Raw genomic sequence first — 21,463 nt, forward strand, 5'->3', positions numbered from 1 at the left:
AGTTTTTCTTCAAAACAGGAAGTTGTGTTTTGCTCAGAGCAAACAAAGTTGAGTTGCTAAGGGCCCTGACCTGAGTTTAATTCTTAGCCCATAAATTTGGAATAAATTGTAAATATTTAAAACCTTCTCCTATTGCTGCTATCTTACATTCGCCTGTGTTTAGTAATACTGATTACACACGTTTTCTTTATGCCCTATTATTTAATACACATTTCCTTTATATGCTATTAATCTAAGGCTTTTATTTTCTGAGCACAGGTCAATTTGCTTTTATAAGTTTGTTTAGCCTTTTTGTTTTATCCTGAGGGAAGTTGACACAGGTCATGGTGACAAGATGAAATTAACTGAAATTTGTGACCAATGCATCTAAAGTTTTAGAAATTAAAAAAAAATAACTTGGAAAGACCACAAGTTAGTTTATTTATATGTGTTCTCCAAATTGCATTCCCAAAATATATAACTTTGAGTTTCATTTCACAGGGGAAAATACTCTTTGAGAATTGAGATTAATAGGTACTATAAATTTCTTCCTAAGTTGCTTAACTACAGAGGTGTTTTCCTATGGAACCTTGATTTATGCTTACACTCCTTTTAAAAATATTTTATTAAATCAGCCTGAGTCTTGAATGGAAAAATTTAAGATGTGATGTTCAAAGCAAAGCTCAAAGATCAAATGACTGGCAAGATGGTGGTGTAAGGATTTGTTTTTGTTTTTAGGTGTTTTTTTTTCCAATTTGTCTCAGGGTAGTGGTTGTTGTATTGCTATAGCATTACTTAGGGATACTCAGAAATCAAGACAACCCCATTAACCTTTGTTACTTGTTACAACTCAGCAAATCCAGAATAGCCTTATATGACAATATAATTATAGCTAAATCTACAAAGTAAAAAAACAGAACCACATATATGCTAAAGCTTCATCAAATAGCACTGGAGAATTTTAATACTTCAGAGATTCTACACAGTGTTTTCACATCCAACTTAGTTAATGTTGATTAACTGATTAACAGATAGTTAAGTCTGATAGAATGACTGAAAGCAAATTCCCAAGCTTGTAGGGTCCAGGGTTAAATCTGATCTAGGAATTTCTCAACTAAATTCCCCCTATACACAATGACCCTACAAGAGTCAACCAACATTGATTGTGCACACACACACACACACACACACACACACACATACTCATAATGACTTGGGCAGAGGGGAGGGAAAGATATAGGCTGGATAGGTAATGAAGTCTGCAGTGAGAGCTGTGGGTTAGAGATACTTAAGGGGAAAAGGATTAGAAACTCAATGAGGCTCCATCCTCTTTTTTTTTTTTTGCATGTAGCAGCTTTATGTATGTACCCTCTGCCATTCACAGATAAATAATAGGATCTGCTAGGAACTCAATATTTTCTGAATTTTCTGGTTCTCATGACATGCATAAAGTCATAGAATATGTAACATGCAAAGAGGTTCTTTTACCATTCTAGATATTAAATATATTAAATATTTACATGACAGAAAGTGAGGAGACAGACAAGTCCTGGGAAATGGTGATTGGGCATGGTGAAGGTCATCAGAAATCTTAGTGGGTTCTCCCAGCCACAGCCAGGAGAGTCAATTCAGTAAGGAATCCAATGTAATTTTGTAGCAAGTGTATTGGGTTAAGGTCCATCACCTCACAATTATTGTCCAGGTCTATGTGATTGGCTTGCTGAGGGCAAATTATTGAATGCCACTGAGGTTGAAGTTTCCTTTCTTCAATATGGTATGAACATACCCATTTCCCAGGTATTTCCCAGGGATGGAAGGAGGGTGAAATAAAAAGAAATGCTGAGTCTTTGGAATAATGGCAAGACAGTAGGTAAAAAATGTATGTTTGATCACCAGCTGGAAATCCTTCCTGAAGTGTGCAAAGTTCAGTAATGTCAGCATCAGCAGGAAAGCTCTGAAGTGAAAGCCAACATAAATAACACCATTGTAAATGCCTTCTGTGGCACACCCATTTGTGTTTTCTGTTTCTGACAGTGGTACCAAGGGATGATTTTTGGAAGATCATTTTAATTTTCCTTCCCTGTGTGAACCTTAAAATGTCAGGAAGGTATACTTCACTTCCCCAAATAACCCAGTCTGGACACATCACCAATAAACTTGTCCAAACCTGTCTCCAACCTATTTATACTTGCTAGCTCAAGTGTCTTTTTTTTACTCCCTTAATTGTCTCCTGGCTCCCCTTTCCAATTCATCTTTTGCATTGCTTTCAAAATAATCTTTCTAAGCCACCACCATTACATTGCCCTGGTCCAAATTTCAGTAGTTCCATTTTGCCTTAAAATAAATTTCAAATTTCCCCATCTGGCATTTAAAGTTCTCCAAAGTCTAGGCCTATCCCATCTTTCTGGACTTAATTTACATTAGTCTTTTTCATATACTCTTTTTTCTCCTATCCAAACTAACCTATCAGCTGTTTACCAAGCTTGGCATTTCAGCAGCCATCTCCATACATTTGCATAGGATGCTCCCATACTTGAAATGCATTTCTCATCTCTACCTCTCAGTATCCTTATCTTCTTTTTTTTTTAAGCAATTGGGGTTAAGTAACTTGCTCAAGGTTACACAGCCAGGTGTTTCTGGGTGGGTGCTAAGTATCAGAGCCCGGATTCGATGTCAGGTCATCCCGACTCTGGGGCCGGTGCTCTTACACGCTGCGCTACCTGCCTGCCCCATCCTTACCTTCTTTTAAGACTCAGTTCAAGTGCTAGCCGCTAAGTCTTCTCTTATTTCCCAGGTGTTAGTGCTTTCTCCCTTATCAAATGACCTTGCTTTGACTTGCCTTGAGAACAAGTATTTTCTTTTTTTTTTATTTTTCAAATGCATTATTAACTTCTGATTTATATCATTCATTTCTGCTAGATTTTGAGTTACAAATTTTCTCCCTATTTTTCCCCTACCCACCGCCCCAAAATAGCAATCCCACAGGATATCCTCCGATAATCTGTTCTCTCCCATATTTTCTCCTGTACCCCTTTCGATTTTTCCAGTAGTGCATGTGGATCTCTATACCCCAGTGCCTGTATATCTTATTTCCCAATTAAATATAAAATAGCATTAATAATAGCATGTATATATATATATATATAAACATTTGATTTTAAAACTTTGAATTCCTTCCTCCCTTGTCACCCACCCTTACTGGGAAGATAAGCAGTTCAGTATAGGTGGTACATGTGTAGCTAATGCAAAACAATAACATACTAGATATATTGTAAAAGACTGACTATATTTCCCTCCCTCCTATCCCACCTCCCCCTTGTTCTATTCTCTACTTTGATCTCATCCCTTTTCAAAAGTGGATGCTTCCAACTTCCCTCCCCCCCAGCCTGCCCTCCTTTCCATCACCCCTTTCTCATCCCCTTCCCCCCTACTCTCCTGGAGGGTGAGATACCCTATTTAGTGTGTATTTCATTCCCTCCCCAAGCCAAATTCAATGAGAATAAGGTTGACTCATTCCCTTTTGCCTTCCTATTGTTCCCCTCCATTGTAACCATTTTCCCTTGCCTCTTCTGTATGAGATAGTTTACCCCAATCGGTCTCTCCCCATCTCCTTTCATTATATTCCTCTCTCCCCTTTTAATTACACCTTTTAAGTATCACACCTTCCTGTTAAATTGGTCCTGGGCCCTCTATCTATGTATACCTATAAACATATATACACACATTCACATATGTATTCATATGCCCATATACCCTCATATATGAACATGCATATATTTCTATTCCCTTCAACTATTTTTATACTGACAAAAGTTTCATCAGTTACAATTATTGTTTTTCCATGTAGGAATGTTAATAGTTCAACTTTGATAAGTTCCTTATGATTTCTTTTCCCTGTTTATCTTCTCATGCTTCTCTTGCTTCTTGTATCTGAATGTCAAATTTTCTATTCAACTCTGGCTTTTTCAGGAAGAATACTTAAAGTCATATTTTCGCCTGAAACATGGTACTCAGTTTTCCTGGGTAGGTGATTCTTGGTTTTAATCCCAGCTCCTTTGACCTCCAGAATATCATATTCCAAGCCCTTTGATTCCTCAGTGTAGAAGCTGCCAGATCCTGGGTTATCCTGATTGTGTTTCCACAATATTTAAATTATTTCTTCCTGGATGCTTGTAATATTCTCTCCTTAAGCTGGGAATTCAGCAACCTGGCTATAATATTCCTAGGAGTTTTCATTTGGGGATCTTTTTCAGGAGGTGATCGATTGATTCTTTCAACATCTATTTTGCCCTCTGCTTCTAAAACATCAAGGCAGTTTTCTTTGAGAATTTCCTGGAGCATGATTTCTAGGTTCTTACTTTGGTCATGGCTTTCAGGTAGTCCAATAATTTTAAAATTATCTCTTCTAGATCTATTTTCCAGGTCAGTGGTTTTTCCCATGAGATATTTCACATTGCCTTCTATTCTTTAATTTGTTTGGATCTGTTTAAGAGCATCTTGATTTCTCATAAAGTTATTAGCTTCCATTTGCTCCAATCTAATTCTGAAGCAATGGTTCTCCTCAGTGAGCTTTTGAGATTCTTTTTCCATCTGACAAATTGGGCTTTTTAAGGCATTCTTCTCCTCATTGCCTTTTTGAGCCTCTTTTGCCATTTTCAGTTAGTCTATTTTTTAAGGTGTGATTTTTCTCAGTCAGGCTGTTGACTCTCATTTTGGAATTTCCTTGCATCATTCTCATTTCTCTTCCCAATTTTAACTCTACTTCTCTTATATGCTTCTTAAGGTCCTCTATGGCCTATAACCAGCTCGTATTTTCCTTTGAAGTTTTGGTGCAGGAGTTCTGACTTCACTGTCTTTCTCCTGTTCCATGCTTTGCTCCTTTTTGTCCCCAAAATAGGAGTCTAATGTTGGAATTGTCTGTCTGCTTTGTTTCCTTTGCCTGGTCATGTTGCCCCTCAGTCACTTGACCCCTGGGATTTTTTGCCACAGTAGGACTCTGCCACCAGACAGGGGAGCTTTTGTCCCAAATGTTGGGGTTTCCCAGCTGCCAGAGGTATTAGATGGGTGCCCTCTCTGAGGCCTCCACACACTCTGGTAAGCTGTACACACACCCCAGGACTTCCACCCTTGATTGCGATCCAGATCCAAGCAGGTTAAAGCAAGAGCGATTACCCCTCAGACTAGTTGCTTGGTCCCCCTACACTCTATAGGACATGAGCTGAAGCTGCCATGTGGTGCTGGCTGGCTTTGATGGCATCTCAGCAGCTTCTTACCCTGGGGGCAAAAGCCACACACTCCCACTTACTGGGTCCCGAAGTCCAGACTGAACTGACCTCTCACTTTGTCCTTTGCATCTATGTGTTGATAATTCTGGAAATGGCCACAGCTGCTGATGATGTTTAGTCCCTTCTGCTGGCAGCTGGTCAGGCCCGCCCTGGGGGCTAAAGCCTCGGTGCATGGCTGGGCTCATCTCCCAGAGCGCTGTTCTGGCTGCTTTCTGCTGGCCTGCTGGGCTGTCCTCAGCAGGAAGTTAGCTTCTCTGTGTCATTTTGTGGGTTCTGCAGCTCCAAAGTTTGTTCAGAGTCCCCTTTTCACATTGATGGGAAGATGGAAGCTGGAGAAGCTGGAGGTTGTGCTTCTATTCTGCCATCTTGACTTCACCCCCCTCCATCCTTTTCTGTCAGAGGTAGTTTGGTTACCCAGAGCAAAGCCCATATATCCTTCAAACTTAGTAATCGGGATATCTAGCAGAACAGCCTTGAGAAATCTGTTCAAGAATAGAAGGAAGAAATGTCATAAAGAGATGAGAGAACCCAGGGGCAAGTGGCAGGAAACATAAGAAAAAGGTTGAAAGACCGAAAATTAAAGAGAGAAAACTTGAATACATATCTGGCACATGAGCAGATTAATTGAGAGGATCATAAAACCAGAAGAAGAAATTAATAAAGAAAGAAAAAAAACACTGTATATTGAGCAAGTATTATAATATGAAGGAAACTGAACCAAAATTAGCCAGTGAAATCAAGAATATTGTGGACTCCTCAGGGATAAACAGCAAGAAACTCCAGAATGGTTGAAAAGAAAAAAATAATTCTCAAAAGAAGAAATCAAGAATAAATTTGAGCCAGAAATCAGAAGTTTAAACAACAGAATTAAAAACCATTATCAACAGAGTAGGGATAAATTGAATACATGATGGAGAATCTCAAAGAACCTCTGAGAGAGAGAATAATAGAAATAGAGTACAAAAAATATTTAAATCAAGGAAAATTTAACAAGATATAAGCAAAAGGCAACAATGTTAATTACACATCATTTTTCAGAGTTTTCCCAAAGACAATAGTGTTATCAAAGTACACCAATACCTGCAAACAGTTCATGGATCCAAATTACTTTCTCCATTAGTCTTTGAAAAATGGCAGGGGCTCCCAAGATACCTTGGGGAATGCAATCCACCTGGTAAATTCTCCTTATCTTCCTTACTTGGTAATAGCCACTGCATAAATGCTGAGAACCACTGGATTCCTAGAAGACATTCCAGGGTATCTTGGTGTTCATTTTGGTTCTTTTGTTCAAAGTCCAATTGTTTACACATATCTTTCCATTCTTTGCTTCCACTAAAGATAGTGTATATGGACTATTGAACTCTGATGATACCGTCAACCAGCAGGTTCTTGAGATAGTATTATAAATTAACCATCAAAACCAAAGGAATTTTCCTAGATTGTTCTTAAAATGTGAATCTGTGATAACAAAGAAGCAGAAGCTCTGAGTTAGGTGGTGCAGTCCTGGCATCAGAAAGGCTGAATTCAAGTCTGGCCTCAGATACTTACTAGCTGTGTGACCCTGGGCAATTCACTTAACCCTGTTTGCCTCAGTTTCCTCATCTGTAAAATAAGCTGGAGAAGGAAATGGCAAACCTTTCCAGTAGCATTGCCAAGAAAACCTCAAATGGGGTCCTGAAGAGTCAGATATGACTGGAATGACTGAGCAACAACAAATAAGCTCTGAGAGAGAAAAATAGATCTGAAATATAAATTCTTGTCAGTGCTTGGTAATTGGATCTTGTGAGATATTCAAGGCACATCCTACATCTCATTCTTGTATTGGTAACACGTCTGTCCTCTTGCTCAGCATCTACCTCATATACTCTTTTCTTTATTTCAAGTACTGGGGAATCTCCAAAGTCAAAAATTTTAGAATACATTTTAGAAGTTGAAAAGCCCAAGCCTTTTTCACTGTTGCTGCTTGACTCTCTTTTCCCATGTGGCTCTGTATAAGCCACATAAGATGGTCAAAGAGTATAGGTATTGGGTCCTAGATTGTAGTTTACGGTATTCTTTGCATACATAGAATAGATTGGAAATGGTTTCAGTTGGATCTGCCCCTCTATTGGTAAGGACATAGCAGAAGCAAAGTGTACATTCCCCTATTGACCCCAGCAACTTCAAGGTTACCCCAAGTATGGTGAATTTTTGCTACTCAGTCCTCCAAGGCAAATCCTTTTGAAGGCTATAAAACTATATTCTTCAAATGCTTATCATAAAATGACTAGAATTTTTTGTGGCCAAGTCACCAGGACAGTCATGCAGTATGTATCCTCAATCTTTACCCTCACTTCAACTAGGTTCCATGATTCCAGATTGAAAACTCACATAAAGAGTTGCTGATAAACTCATGCTCAGTGATTCCCACACAAGGATGGAGTGACATTCTTCACTGGCCCCATCTTCCTTTCTTAAACCTGATTGTGTAGCCCTCAGCTTTTCTGCCACTAGAATAACATTCTCTTAACAAGTCCATGTATCCTGCATGAGGCGATCTTCTTTGAAGTTTAACAAAAGGTACATCTGTGTTCCTGGATTTCTCCTAGTGGTGATGTTCATGTGTCATACTAGAGTGACTTCCACTTCTTTGTTACATTATTTTCCTAAGCAGAATGTTTCTTTCTCCCAGTTTTCAGAGTAGTTCTCCTGCTTATGGGTCAAACACAAGATGTTCCTCTATGTCTAAAGGACTATAAAACTGTATATACATTTTGATCCAGCAATATCACTACTAGGTCTGTATCCCAAAGAGATCATAAAAAAGGAAAAAGGACCCAAATACACAAACATACATACACACACACACACACACACATAGCCGCTGTTTTTGTGGTGGCAAAGAATTGGAAATTGGGGGAATGGCTGAACAAGTTGTGGTATATATTATATTATTTAGGGCTCATAAAATCTCCTTGGGAATCACTCATGTCTGTAAGAAATGACAAGCAGATTTCAGAAAAACCTGGAAAGACTTACATGAACTAACGCTTAGTGAAGAGAGCAGAACCAGGAGAACATTGTACACAATAACAGCAACATTGTATTATGATCAGCTATGAAAGACTTAGCTCTTCTCAACAATTATCTTCCAAGAAAATTCCAGAAGACTCATGATAGAAAATATTATCCACATCCAGAGAAAGAACTAACAGAGTCTGAATGCAGATAGAAGCATACTATTTTCATTTTGTTTGTGTTTTCCTTTTATTCTGTTTCTTCTTTCACAACATGACTAATGTTGAAATAGGTTTGATATGATAGCACGTATATAACCTATATCAGATTGCTTGCTATCTTGGGGAGAGAGGGAAGAAGGGAGGGAACACAAGATCTTATAGCAATGAATGTTAAAAACTATCTTTACATGTAATTGGAAAAAATAAAACACCATTTTCATTTTAAAAAAGCCAAGAAGATGTTTCTGAGATAGATGGGTCAGCAAATTTGTAAGAGTGGGTATTTTGCCAGTTCTTTACCATTTGCTCCTATGAGTGTATGTGTGTGTTTTCATTTAAATTTATATTAAATTTATCTGACACTGATCAAAAAATTTATCCTGTCCTTGTTTTACCCTACTAGATAGCTTTATTGTACACCTGCCTTCAACCTCCAAGGAGTCTTCCCTAGGTGGCAAAGGTTTAATGCTGAGCTGCTGTCTATAACCTGACATCTTATTCAAGGCTTGCTTCTCTGTGCAAACCAGGGGATCTAGCTCCTAAGTGAAGTAAAGGTGGGTTATCGCTTTCTCTTTAGTGAACCTAACTTTGGCTCTTCTCACAGGTAACATTCCATCAATCTGACTTAGTGGAACTAACCCCAGACTAGGTTTGGGCTAGGCCTTCCATTTCTGGAGGAAGAAAGGCAGGCCAATTAAGTGACTTGCCCAAGGTCACACAGCTAGTAATTGTCAAGTGTCTGAGGCCAGATTTGAACTCAGTTCCTCCTGACTCCAGGGCTGGTGCTCTATTCACCGTGCTACTTAGCTGCCCCATGCCTTTAATTTCTTACATAAATAATTCAATATTATTCTCACTCTCTTATAGATCCTCCCTCCGTAAGAGAACCACCCAAATTCTTGGGGTCCTTCTAGTTTTCTGGTAATTTGGTGGATTTCAAAATATAGGTGAGGTGTTTGATTTTAATGGCAGCAGTCACCTCAATTTCTTATACAGGCACATCTCTCCTAGAGAGATGGAATTTTGTACTCTAAAATCCATACTGTATCTCTCTACGTTTACTTATTAATGTTGACATTGTTAAAATAGAATTCCTCCACTTAAGATGGAGGGTTACTGTGCTGCATTTGATTTTGTCAGGGATTTTCAAATGCTCATCTGGGTCTGATAATTCACAAAATACTTTCTTAGTGTATATTCTCCTGAATTCATCCCAATATAATCTATTCTACAGTTCCCCAACTCTTTTACTGTCCTTCAAGTCTTTTATAATATTTCCATATGTAAATATAATGCCTACTCCGATATCAACAATCCCTTGTGGGTGCTAATATTTATAGTATATTGCTTTGCACAGTCATATTTATATTTTCACAATATTGATCTATATTCCAGTATTCAAGCAATCACTAAAGGAAAATATCAATTTTATATTATACAGACAGTGTAAAGTAGTGCCCTAAAACAATGAACTTTTAGCAAGAAACAATATAGCAAATATGCAAATTATCAGCAATAACAGCAACAGTACTGTTTTTGCACACTAACAGGTGACTAAATGACAGTCTGTCTTTGTCCCTGTTTCTCTGTCTGCATATCTCTTGGACTCCCTGTCTCTGTCTCTTTTCTGTCTTTCTCTGCCTGTTTGTTCTTGTCTCTCCATGCTGTCTGATTCTGTCTCCCTGTCTTTGTCCCTCTTTCTCTGTCTGTCTCCATCTTGGTATCTGTCTGCATCTGTCTCTCCATAAAATGCCTACCTTTTTGTCCTTCTTTCTCGTTTGCAGCTCCCTCTTCAAAAATAAGACAGCACACACAAAACAAAAATAGTTATAGTTGTTCATTTTTATCTATCCAGAATTAAAAAAATAGACAGAAATACAATTGTACCTTTAAAGAGAAAAAAAAATAGACTTAATATAAGGCTTCTTGGAGAAGGGGAAGAAAGGAAGTAGAATACGTAAGATCACCTTATGTTTCTCTTGGAGAGAAGTTTGGCATGGATTAGTCTACTTGAGACATCTCTCTTAAGGAGCCAAAACCATCCCATCTGACTGGGCTGGGCAGAGGCAGCTGCCGCCTCTAACACATCATTCTCAGTCTCTAGACGTCTGGTCCAGGTCCTGTTTCATCTTTCTAGGTCCTCTATAGAAACATGTCTTTTTCCTCTTTGATCACCACCTCCCCATTCCTGCATTCCTCCTCTCTGTATCCCAATTTGCCCATCCTGCCTTTCATTATATTTTTCCTCCAGGTTGAGGAGAAAAACAACACTGTCCCTTTAATACCCACATAGTTGCTACATATCCCAGGGGTTCAAATAATTTGCTAATGCAAATTTTTTATCTACCTACAGAAAAAATAGCTTATGGTGCCTTAATACATAAATGTTTTAAGTATTATTACCCCATTCTACAGATGAAAAAATTGAACTTTAAGATGCTTGTCTAAGATCATATATCTGGTAAATGTCAGAACCATGATTTATTATTATCATAATTATTATTACCACCATTAAATAGCTAGTACCTTAATATAATACCTTAATGTTTGCAAAGCACTTTTACGTGTTAACTTATTTGATCTTGATAACCACTATGTGAGGTAGCTGCTATTCTTCTCTTGATTTTACAGATGAGGAAACTGAGAGAAACAGAAGGTAAGTGACTTGACCAGGCTCACATAGTTAATAAGGGTCCGAGGAAGGATTTGAACCCAAGATTTCAACTCCAGTTTCAATATGCTTTCTGCTATATTATGCTATGTCTTCCAGTGGTAGATGTCTAGTTTTACTTGCAAAAATAAAACAAACACATTACTAGTAAAAGAAAATGTTCTGAGTTATAATTACTTCTCTTAATTAACCTTAATTAACTTATGAGGTTAAATCTTTTCAACAATGAAGAGGGAAGCCCATTCATGTCCTCTTATCTTGTACAACTTTGATCTTTTTCCTCCTATACATCTTCCATATTGTTGGGGATCTTCTTCTAGTTTTTTGGACATTCAGTGAATATCAAAAGAACACATAGGTTGTTGATTCCTTGCTCTTGTCACATGACTAGCTCACTTTCTTTTCTAGTCATGCAACACTCTAATGACCCTCATTATAACCTCTCTTATCCAGGTTCTCTTGCACACTTCTTCTTTGTGTTGCAGTCTATTCACACCCATTATTATGTTTCCACTGCCTTTTGGGTGGTCCTCAAGTTGAATTAATTCTTTTGAGACTATGGCATTCTATGATTCTAAGAAATACAACATCAGAATGATATTGTTTAAACTTTGGATTGTTGTTTCAGGGGCATTAAAAACATTAGCTAGGGCTAGGCAATCAACCCAAGCTATAATTACTGTCAATAAATGTTGAGACAGAAGTATTGTATGCATACCCATGCTACATGTGGTTTAACTCCATGGTGATGAAAATGATGGAACTGGGAAGGACCCTTGTCATGCTGAGGGTAGCCTCATAGACCATAGAAGATTGAACTGAATAAATCCTGTAGTCATGACAAATTTGTCTGTTCCTTCAGTAAACTTATTTTCAATGATAGGAATACTAGGAAATGGTCAAACTGGAGACCTGCTATCTGAGAGATTTTCACGAAGTTTTCTGTTCAAGAGTGCTTGAAGAATCTCCATTGGTTGTATCAAAAACAAGCTTAACTCTGGCCAATATCTTCAGGTCTAGAAGAAAAAATCATCAAAAAGACCAAGTAAAACAAATATTAAGAATTTTACTGAGAATGTTCTTTTATTCACAAACCACAATAACTGCATAGGCAGAGCTTACTCCCTCACAAATACATAAACAATAAGTACATCATTCTGACAGAGATGTTTCGGTAAAAATACATCCACTTGCCACTGGCATCTGGTTCCTTCAATGATACTGCTGTGGAAATATTATGAATTTATTTTGTAAGACTAATAGGGGAATCCTTGGAAGATGGAAGCATGAGAGCTTTCTTAGGGCCAATTTTTCTTCATTGCACCAAATTTTCTATTTCATGCTTCCATGAGAGATTATGGGGAAAAGCATCAGAAGAAGAGAGAAGTACAGGCCAAATAATAAGGAAATAATGTAGGTGACTAGTGTAAATTTGAGAAAGAAAAATTTGGCAATTTTTTTTTTGCTTTTTGGAGGGCAATTGGGGTTGTGACTTGCCCAAAGTCACATGGCTAGTTTTTGTGTTGTGTCTTGAGGTTGGATTTGAACTCAGGTCCTCCTGACTCCAGGGCCAATGCTCTATTCACTGTGCCACCTAGCTGCCCTGCAAAATTTGAGAGAAATTAAGAAAAAAAAATTTAAGAGGAACAAGATCCAGGTTAATATTCTACTTTTGGGTCAAAAAAGAAGTAGGAATGAAGTCAATTGTCCTTGTTATAAAGTATATAAAAGGAAGAATAAAGGAAGAATGATTAATTGAACCTTTTGAAGTATACTAAGGCAAATCATGTCAAAAAGCATTTATTTAGCATCTACTATGTTCCAGGCAACTTGTTAAGTGTTGGGAATAGAAAGAAAGGCAAAAATAGTACCTCTTCTCAAGGAACCCATAGTCTAATGAGGGAGATAAAATACAAATAACTATGTACAAACAAGGTATACATAGGACAAATTAGAGATAATGTCAGAGGGAAGGCGATACCAACTGAAAAATTATCGCAATAGTCATGATATGCAACAAAGAGGGTCTGTACTAGAGTACTGTCAGCATCAGAGTAGAAAAGGGACCATATGTGAGAAACATTGACATATTTGAAGGTGAGTTGACAGAACATTGCCACAGATTGGATATGGGGGGAGTGAGAGAGAGAAATCAAGGATGTTGCTTAGATTGCAAAACCTGGGAGAATGAAAGTGTCTTTGACAGTAATACAGAAATTAGCAAGAGGGGAGAGTTTAGAGGATAAAGATAATGAATTTGGTTTTGGACATGATGAGTTGAAGATTTCTATGGGGAATCTAGTTGTAGATACCAAATAGGAAGTTGGATATGTCAGAATGGAGGTCAGGAGAAAGGCTAGGGTTGGATAAATAAATCTGAAAATCATCTGCATAGAGATGATAATGTAATCCGTGGGGGTTGATGGGATCACCAAAAATAATGAGACTAAAGAAGAATAAAAAGAATCAAAAAGAATAAGGAGAAAGATGGCAATACAAGGTGGGCAATACAAGGCAAAGTAAGTAAAAAAAAAAAAAAGGAAACAAGGACAGATACTAGTGTTCCTAAGGAGTAAATCTGTGAGCCTAAGTAGGAATTAAAGAAGTTAGGGGGAAAAACCCAGAAAGTATTCATTTCAATAATTATCTAAAAGTAGCATAATTTGGACATAAAAACTCAAAGACAGAAATAAAAATGACAATAAAAACAACACCATAATTCAGAGAACATATGAGGACTCACTTGAAGATAGAATCAAAATAGATTGACTAAAAATTACAATTTTTAGAAAAATGCCATGAAAAAGAAAACCTGAATGCCATGTTTAAAGAAATCATACAGAGAAAGTTGCCTAAAATTTCTGGAAGCATGACAAAGTTTAGATCACAAGAATCCACAGAACACTGACAGAAAGAAAATCAGTTTAAATCATAAAGAATTGTGTAGGTAAGATTTCAGAATTACTAGATTAAAGAACAAATGTTGTGACAGAAAGGAAGACATTTAAATTCCTAGTAGAAACAATCAGAATAGCACAAGATAATTCCACGGTTACAAGAAATCATAGAAAAAATTGGAATGTGATATTTGAAAAGGCAAAGGTCATTGACTGGTATGCCTACAAAGCATATCCAGCTCACATAAATGTGAGATTCTTCCCCAATGATCTATAAGTGGGCACATTTGCTGGAGGATTTGAATCCTATCTGTCCTGATGTTCTCAATGCAAGTGAATCCCAATGATACATACAATATTATCCTTGACTGTATATGATATCTTTATCTCAAAAGTTGAGAAGAGGTCTGGTCTTGCAGAAGTGAGAGTCATGGATAGCAAGAAAGAAAAAAAAAAGCTCAAATTCCTCTCTTTGAATCTTTTGTAAGGAAGTTCATTTCTGGATCCTCAGTTAATTAAAGGCTTTTATTCACCACAAAGTCCACCTCCAGTCATCCTGATTTACATCTTGCCAATGGACTCAGATGACTCTAGAGGAGTGAGGCTGGTGACCTCACACAGCCCTCCCTCACTTAAATCCAATTCACTTGCAAATGATAGCATCATCTTCCAGATGTCATGGTCCTCTTTGAGAACAAAGGACAAGCAACAACAATAAGTAGGCAAGAAATTGCCACAGCATATCTGCTTATGCCCTGAATCAGGGGCATAGTCCTTCTATCATCCATCATCACTCGGTTCCAAAAGCAAACTCCCCAATCATCCATGTGGACTGGCACCAAGACAGAACAGACTACATGTGCTTCAAGGGCTGGGGCCCTGTTGTCTAGTCCTTCATTATACTAATATCAATAAAGTTGTAATTTTCTCCATATCTTTGGCATCTTTTCCTCCTCCAGATACAACCTCACACTTTGTTGCCTCCAGTTGCTATCTACTCTATCATTCTTGGCCTAATCTTCCTGCTTTTCTCATCTTTATTAGTGCTATTTCTACATCCTCCATCTGGTTCTGTGATGCCTGAATCCAAACATAGTGGCTTTCCTGACAGCTAGGCAGCTAAGTGTGGGGGTAGAGAGAATGCTAGATTTGGAGTATAATAGAGGGTGTTTCCAGGTGACTGGACTGAGAACAAAGTTGGACAGCATCCATGATATAAGGCCACATGGGACCTTTGCTATTACTATTTTACTTCTATTATTATTATCTACTATTACTATTACTTTTCACTATTAGGATAATGAAATTTCAGGCTGGGGGTTCTAGAGATGACAGGATAAAGTTCTTGGGAGCATTACCTTTAGATTTTTGAGTCCAGAGAGGAGTGGCTGGTGAGAAGATGCCCTGAGATGAAAATATAAGAAGAGGTTGAGGATCTTTTATAATATCTAATAATAACTAGTAGGCTGTTAATATCCTGTGCCAATTCCTACATCCTGGCTTTTTGCAGAACTTCATCATCCCACCCCCAACCACATACATTCTGGTTTCCCTGTCTCCCCCTTCCTCTTCTTTTAATTTTCTTTTCATGTGTTGTCTTTCTCCCTTAGACTGTAAGCTCATTGAGGGCAGGGACTGTCTTTTACCTTTCTTTGTAATCCCAGAGCTTAGTATAGTACCTGACACGTCCTTCTATCACTTTTCTCAGTTTCTTTTAGATTGACCAACTGTGTCTTGGAATACTTTTCCTGGCTAAGTTTACCTCAGGTCAAGTAATGGATAGGGTAATGATTAGGAGTCAGAATGGCCGAGCTTTAAATCCTGCCATAATCATTAAGTAGTTGTGTGACACTGAACAAGTCACTTAACTTCTCTCAGGTTCAGTTTTCTCATCTGTAAATTGGGGTTTATAGTAGCTACCTCCCAGAGCTGCTGTGAATATGAAAAGAAATAACATATATAACATTCATTTAAAAAAAATTTTTGAGTTCCAAATTTTCTTCCTTCATCTAGTCCCTCACTCACCCATTGAAAAGGCAAGCAATATAATCTTTATATATATGAAGTCATGCAAAACATATTTCCATACTAGCTATATCACAAAAAAGCAAGAAAAATATAGTGAAGAAAAATGTTTCAATTTGCATCAGAGTTCAACAGTTTTCTCTCTGGAGGTGAATAACATTTTTTTTCCATCATAAGGCTTTTGGAATTATCTTAAATAATTGTGTTGATCAAAGTAGCTGATCATCATTAGAATATTGCTGTTACTCATACCATGTTCTCCTTGTTCTGCTCACTTTACTTTGTATCATATGGTTCATATATGTTTTCTATTTTTTCCTGAAACCATTCCCCTTGTCATGAAATAACATATGTAAAGGACTTTGCAAACCTTAAAATGCCATATAAATGCTAATTATTGTTATTAATTTGTGATTTCTAAGTACTCTGTACACCATTTGTACTTAATAATTACACCCAAGTGTTCTTACAAATGCATATCATCAGAGCTACACCTACCTCTGGGTGGTTGGGTCTTGTGACTCAATGTCTAATTTAGAGGGTGCTGAATATTGAGAGCAGTGAGAATATCATCAGTCCATCAGTGGAAATAGCATTTAGTGCTAGATGAGTAGGAATGGGGGTGCATGGGGTGTTCAGGGAGGACTAGTCCCTCTGCTGTGAGGGCTTGTTGAGCCCTTTTCAGGACTGCTCATCTACCTTTGGTGTCCATCTTTTCCCCACCTCTCCTCTGTGGCTCCAAGAAACCGTAGCATGTGTAGAAGCCACACCCAGGTAAAAACCTTTTCCGCAGAGTAGCTAAACCAGGGTGAGTGTAACAGACAGACATCAAATCTGTTAGCAAATTAGGGGGACATCTACCCCAAGCATGTAAAGACTTCCTCCAGTGCAATGGGCAGATCAGAATAATTTGTTCCAATGAGTCATGAAGGAGACTGAAGTAGGTGCTGCGGAGTGCTTGGAGCTTGGTCAGCCATCAAAGATGCCAAGGTCATCCACGGCATCCCAGACAATCACCAGTCACATTGACTTTTGTCTTTCTACTGGACTTTGAATCCAATTAGCATGCAAGTCAAGACATCAGTCCATGATGTCATTGGTCTTCTTCAAAAACTAAGGACAAATAAGAGTAAGCAGGAATAAAATTCCTCTCTAGACCAGGGACTCTATTCCTTTATTCTCCTGCTTTTCTTCCCCACCCCCGCCCCCCACCACACACACAAGAGAAGATTTCCTGCATTCCTTTTTCCTCTTCAATTTAAGGTGATCTTTTCTACCTCTTACACCAGAACAAAAAATTCTAGTTACAACACTATTGATCTCAACCCTCTAGCTAGATTTTCATCTCTTTAGGTCAAGGACTTCATCTCCCACTAGCTGCTGTTTCATTTCTCAAAACCTGCTCTGCTTGCTTCCAACTCCATCATCATCCCATTCTCCCCCTTCTCACTGCACCCCCCCCCTCCTGTAGCAGCAAGCACCCTAGCATACTCAGGATGGCTGCTAGCACAGATTCTTTGATCTGCTTTTCTAAAGGAAAGCAACTCAAAAGGGGTGAACAATTTTACTTTAATAAAACATATATCATTTACCTAATTCAGAGGAAAAAGTCAGTACCCTGAACTTCAGAGAAAATACAAACAGAAATTGCAAACAGACAAAAATACAGACAGAGAAAAATAACACAATTCAGCAGACCAACAGACAGACCTAGCTCTCTGACCATTACATACATACAATTAGTTACCAGAGAGAGAAGCATCAACATCTGTGCTTTCAAAGCTGGGGGGCTCAAGGGCTGCCCAGAGTCTGGCCAAATCAAAGAACTCTTCCCATAAGTGAGCTTCAAAGCAAAACTACACCTCAGAGTATATATACATACATACACACACATATCCTTCTGCAGAGTCAGAGGACATCACAACCTTTGTGACCATTGCCTAATTGCAAAGTAACAAAAGGTGTGGACCTTCCTGAAAAACAAGTCTCCCCTAATCAGGTTTCTCCTGTTGGGCTCCAAATGAGGCCCATTAAGGGCTGGGAAGATCTTCAAATTCCCCTACCATTAGACCTCCCAAGACAAGCTTATCACCAGGGAACTTATTGTGGAGATTGTTTCAGCTTCAGTACTCTCTCTCATCAGTACCCTCAGCTGCCTCTGCCCCTCTGATTGAAAGGCTGGGTAAGGGGTGGGGAAAAAGAGCAAGCAAGTCTTCCCAAAGCTACCCTATATGGAGGTATAAAGGGCTCAGAACTTCAGCCAACTCATTTCCCACTAGTTACTCCACCATCATAGTGCCCCACCCTCACTTTGGGTGATCCCTGCCTCCTCCCCTTTCAGCTTCCTTTTGTGTATTATCCCCAGTCAGATTGTAAACTCCTTTAACACAGACATTGTCTTTATTTTTCTTATTTCTATCCCCAGCCCATAGCACAATGCCAAGCACACAGTAGGCATTTAATAAATGTTTAGTGTAGTGTAGTGATTTGGTCTCTTACATAGATCTAAAATGAAGATAAGGATGCCTATGCAGGTACTCAATTCATGCTTGAAGATGTATGGCAAGTTTCACAAATATCTTCTAAAATCCAAATCTTTTGGGGAAGGTGTTTAATGTTTGTTATGGGCATTCACTTTGGGGACTGCACTTGAGTTTACAATGTTCCCAAAAAACCCTGGGAAATTGAAAGTCACATATATCTAGTTTACCAGCCATGCTCTGATCATTCCCATCTCTCATACTCCCACTCCAAATAAAAAATAAACTTTAGAAATAAATAAATGTATTTTATTTAAAGAAAGAAATATATTTTATTTTTGCAGTATTTCCCTTGGCAGATTGCTGTTATCCATGAACGTCCTGAACTTCTGAAAGTGGTTTAAGCCTCAAGGCAAGATTATTTTTGTACTGTATAGATGAAAAACTTTGATGATGTTTATTATTTCTTAAAATGTAGAATGATACTGCAATTACTGCTGAATTTTTCTTTGTAGGGAAGTAGGGGGGCAGAATACTTGATCTCAGCCTCCTGGAGTTTTTAAATTTGTATTTCTTAAGTTCATAGAATCTATAAGTTGGAAAGAACCTTCCAGCTTATCTAACCCAATCTTTACCTGAAGCAAAGGGCTGTGCTATACCCCCCTGACAATTGTACATTGAAGGGTATTTTTTTTTGTCTTCTGTATTCCTCTAATTTTTGCAAATAGATTGAACAAAGAGAGAGACAAAATGTTAATGGTGGTGCTTCCACTAGGAAGAAAATCTAGATATATAAACAAACAAAATAGCATAGCTGGTTCTGATGCAAATCTGGTCTAGCAGTTAGAAATATAAATAGTTTAATCACCTCATCTATAGCAATTTGAGTAATGAGTCTATTATATTTAGTTGATTATTACTGTTCCTTGAAATTCTGGTTAACCAGAAGACCAATAGCAAGGATGCCAACTAAGAGGGTATTTTGCCCCTGAGGTGCTGTCAGCATTGAAAATTCTAAGTAATTAATTTTGTTGTTATTGTTCTTGTTTTAGAAAAATGATTTAATCACTGTAGGGGTATTAGTGTAGCAGATCCCTTTACCAGTTATCTTATCCATATTATATGGTTTTAGATATGTGCCTGGGTCACTGGGAGGGTCACAAAGTTGGGTCAGAGGCAGAACTTTACCCAAATGTTCCACAGTCCATGGTCAGCTTTCTATCCACTATTCTATACTGCTTCTGACAAATAATAGCATATAATATTTTCCTGTCTTCATTTTAATGGTAAAAACATCTGTGAAAAAAATATGAATCGATTTTGCAAGGTAGTATGCTGTAGTGAAAAGAGCAATGAGTATGTCCACAGGTGGCACAGTGGGGCAGTGTAGAGTGCTAGATCTGAAGTCAGGAAAACTCATCTTCCTGAGTTCAGATATGGCCTTAAGACACTTACTAGCTATGTGATGCTGGCCAAGTCATTTAACCCTGTGTGCCTCAGTTTCTACATCTGTAAAATGAGCTGGAGAAGGAAATGGCAAACTACTCCATTGTGTTTGCCAAGAAAACGCCAAATGGGATCACAAAGAGTCAGACATAACTGAAAATCACTAAACAACAAAATGGCGGCAGGAAAATTGTGTTTAATTTTCAGCTCTGATACTTACTAGCTATATGATATTAACTATTAATTCAGTTTTCTGTGCCTCAGGTTTCTCATCTATGATATTGAAGCATTAGACTAGATAAGCTCTTAAACTGGTCCCTTTTAGCATTTTATGATTTTGAATTAAATAATCATTTTAAAAATATTTTACAAAATTTAATAAAGTCCTATACAAAGGTAAGTTATTATTGCTATCAAGTTTGGTATTAGATGAAGATGTAGTGCTATAATGGGGTGTTGGGTTTGGAGTCAGGAAATACTAGGTTCAAATTCAGCTTCTTATACTTGTTATCTATATGACCTCAAGCAAATCCCTGTCTTATCATAAAAATATTTTATTAACATTTATTATCTCTCCCTCTCACTATTCCCTCCTAAATGAATAAGTAAAAAATGAATAAATATATCTCATAATAAATATGCATAGTCCAATGAAATAAATTCCCACATGGAGCATTTCCAAACAGGTAGATCTCATTTTATATGTTAAATTTATCCCTTTTCTGGCAGGAGGTTGCCAACAGTCCTCTGGACAGATTATCCGTTACATGGTTCAGACTTTGTCTTTCAAAAGTGTTTTTCTTTAAAATGTTGTTACTGTATTAACTATCCTTCTAGTTCTGGCCACTTGGCATCAGTTCATAACATAAAGGTCTTCCCATTCTCCTCAGAAAATGTCCATTTAATTACTTCTAATACAATAATATTCTGTTTCATTTATGTATCACAATTTGTTTAGTCATTCCTTAATAAGTGGTTACCCCTTTAGTTTCCATTTTTTGGCTTCTACAAAAATAGCTGCTAAAAATATTTTTGTTCACATGGGACCTTTTCCCCTTTCTTCACTTTCTTTGGATTATAGGTCTCCTGGTGGCATAATAGGTCAATGGTAGTAACTTTTAGTAACTTTGGGGTCATTGTTCCAAATTACTTTTTGGAATAGCTTTAACAATTCATGGCCTCACCTGTTTTTCCACAGCTTTTGCAACATTCACCATTTTCTTCTTTTACCATCTTTGACAATATGATAGGTGTGAACTACTTTATGTACAAAGTCATAGAATTGCTGTTTTCTAGGATAGTGAAATGAATTTTCATATCAGGAGCTCTCCATGCTGACAAAATCATAGATGCTGGGGGTGGAGACAAGATGGCAAAACAGAAGCAGTAACTTTTCTAAGCTCCTCTGTAAATCCCATCACTAAACTTTAAAAAGTGAATCTGAATGGATTTAAAGTGTGGC

General features: G+C 37.7%; 1 long non-coding RNA gene across 2 annotated transcripts; it reads right to left on the reverse strand.

Moving 5' to 3' along the window:
• Positions 1 to 10,306: 10,306 nt before the first annotated feature.
• Positions 10,307 to 18,022, reverse strand: LOC138144438 (uncharacterized). 2 transcript variants are annotated; one of them, XR_011163954.1, is made up of 4 exons: positions 17,823 to 18,022; positions 16,574 to 17,188; positions 15,409 to 15,454; positions 10,307 to 12,169 (listed from the first exon to the last, which is right to left on the reverse strand). It is a non-coding gene; the product is annotated as an uncharacterized lncRNA (long non-coding RNA). The 2 variants fall into 2 exon arrangements; XR_011163955.1 differs by lacking the exon at positions 10,307 to 12,169 and adding an exon at positions 12,218 to 12,756.
• Positions 18,023 to 21,463: the final 3,441 nt, after the last annotated feature.

The sequence above is a fragment of the Petaurus breviceps genome, unplaced genomic scaffold (assembly GCF_028583685.1).
Source record: "Petaurus breviceps papuanus isolate PSGF00001 unplaced genomic scaffold, PetGlider_PUasm1.0 90700, whole genome shotgun sequence".
NCBI classification, from domain to species: domain Eukaryota; kingdom Metazoa; phylum Chordata; class Mammalia; order Diprotodontia; family Petauridae; genus Petaurus; species Petaurus breviceps.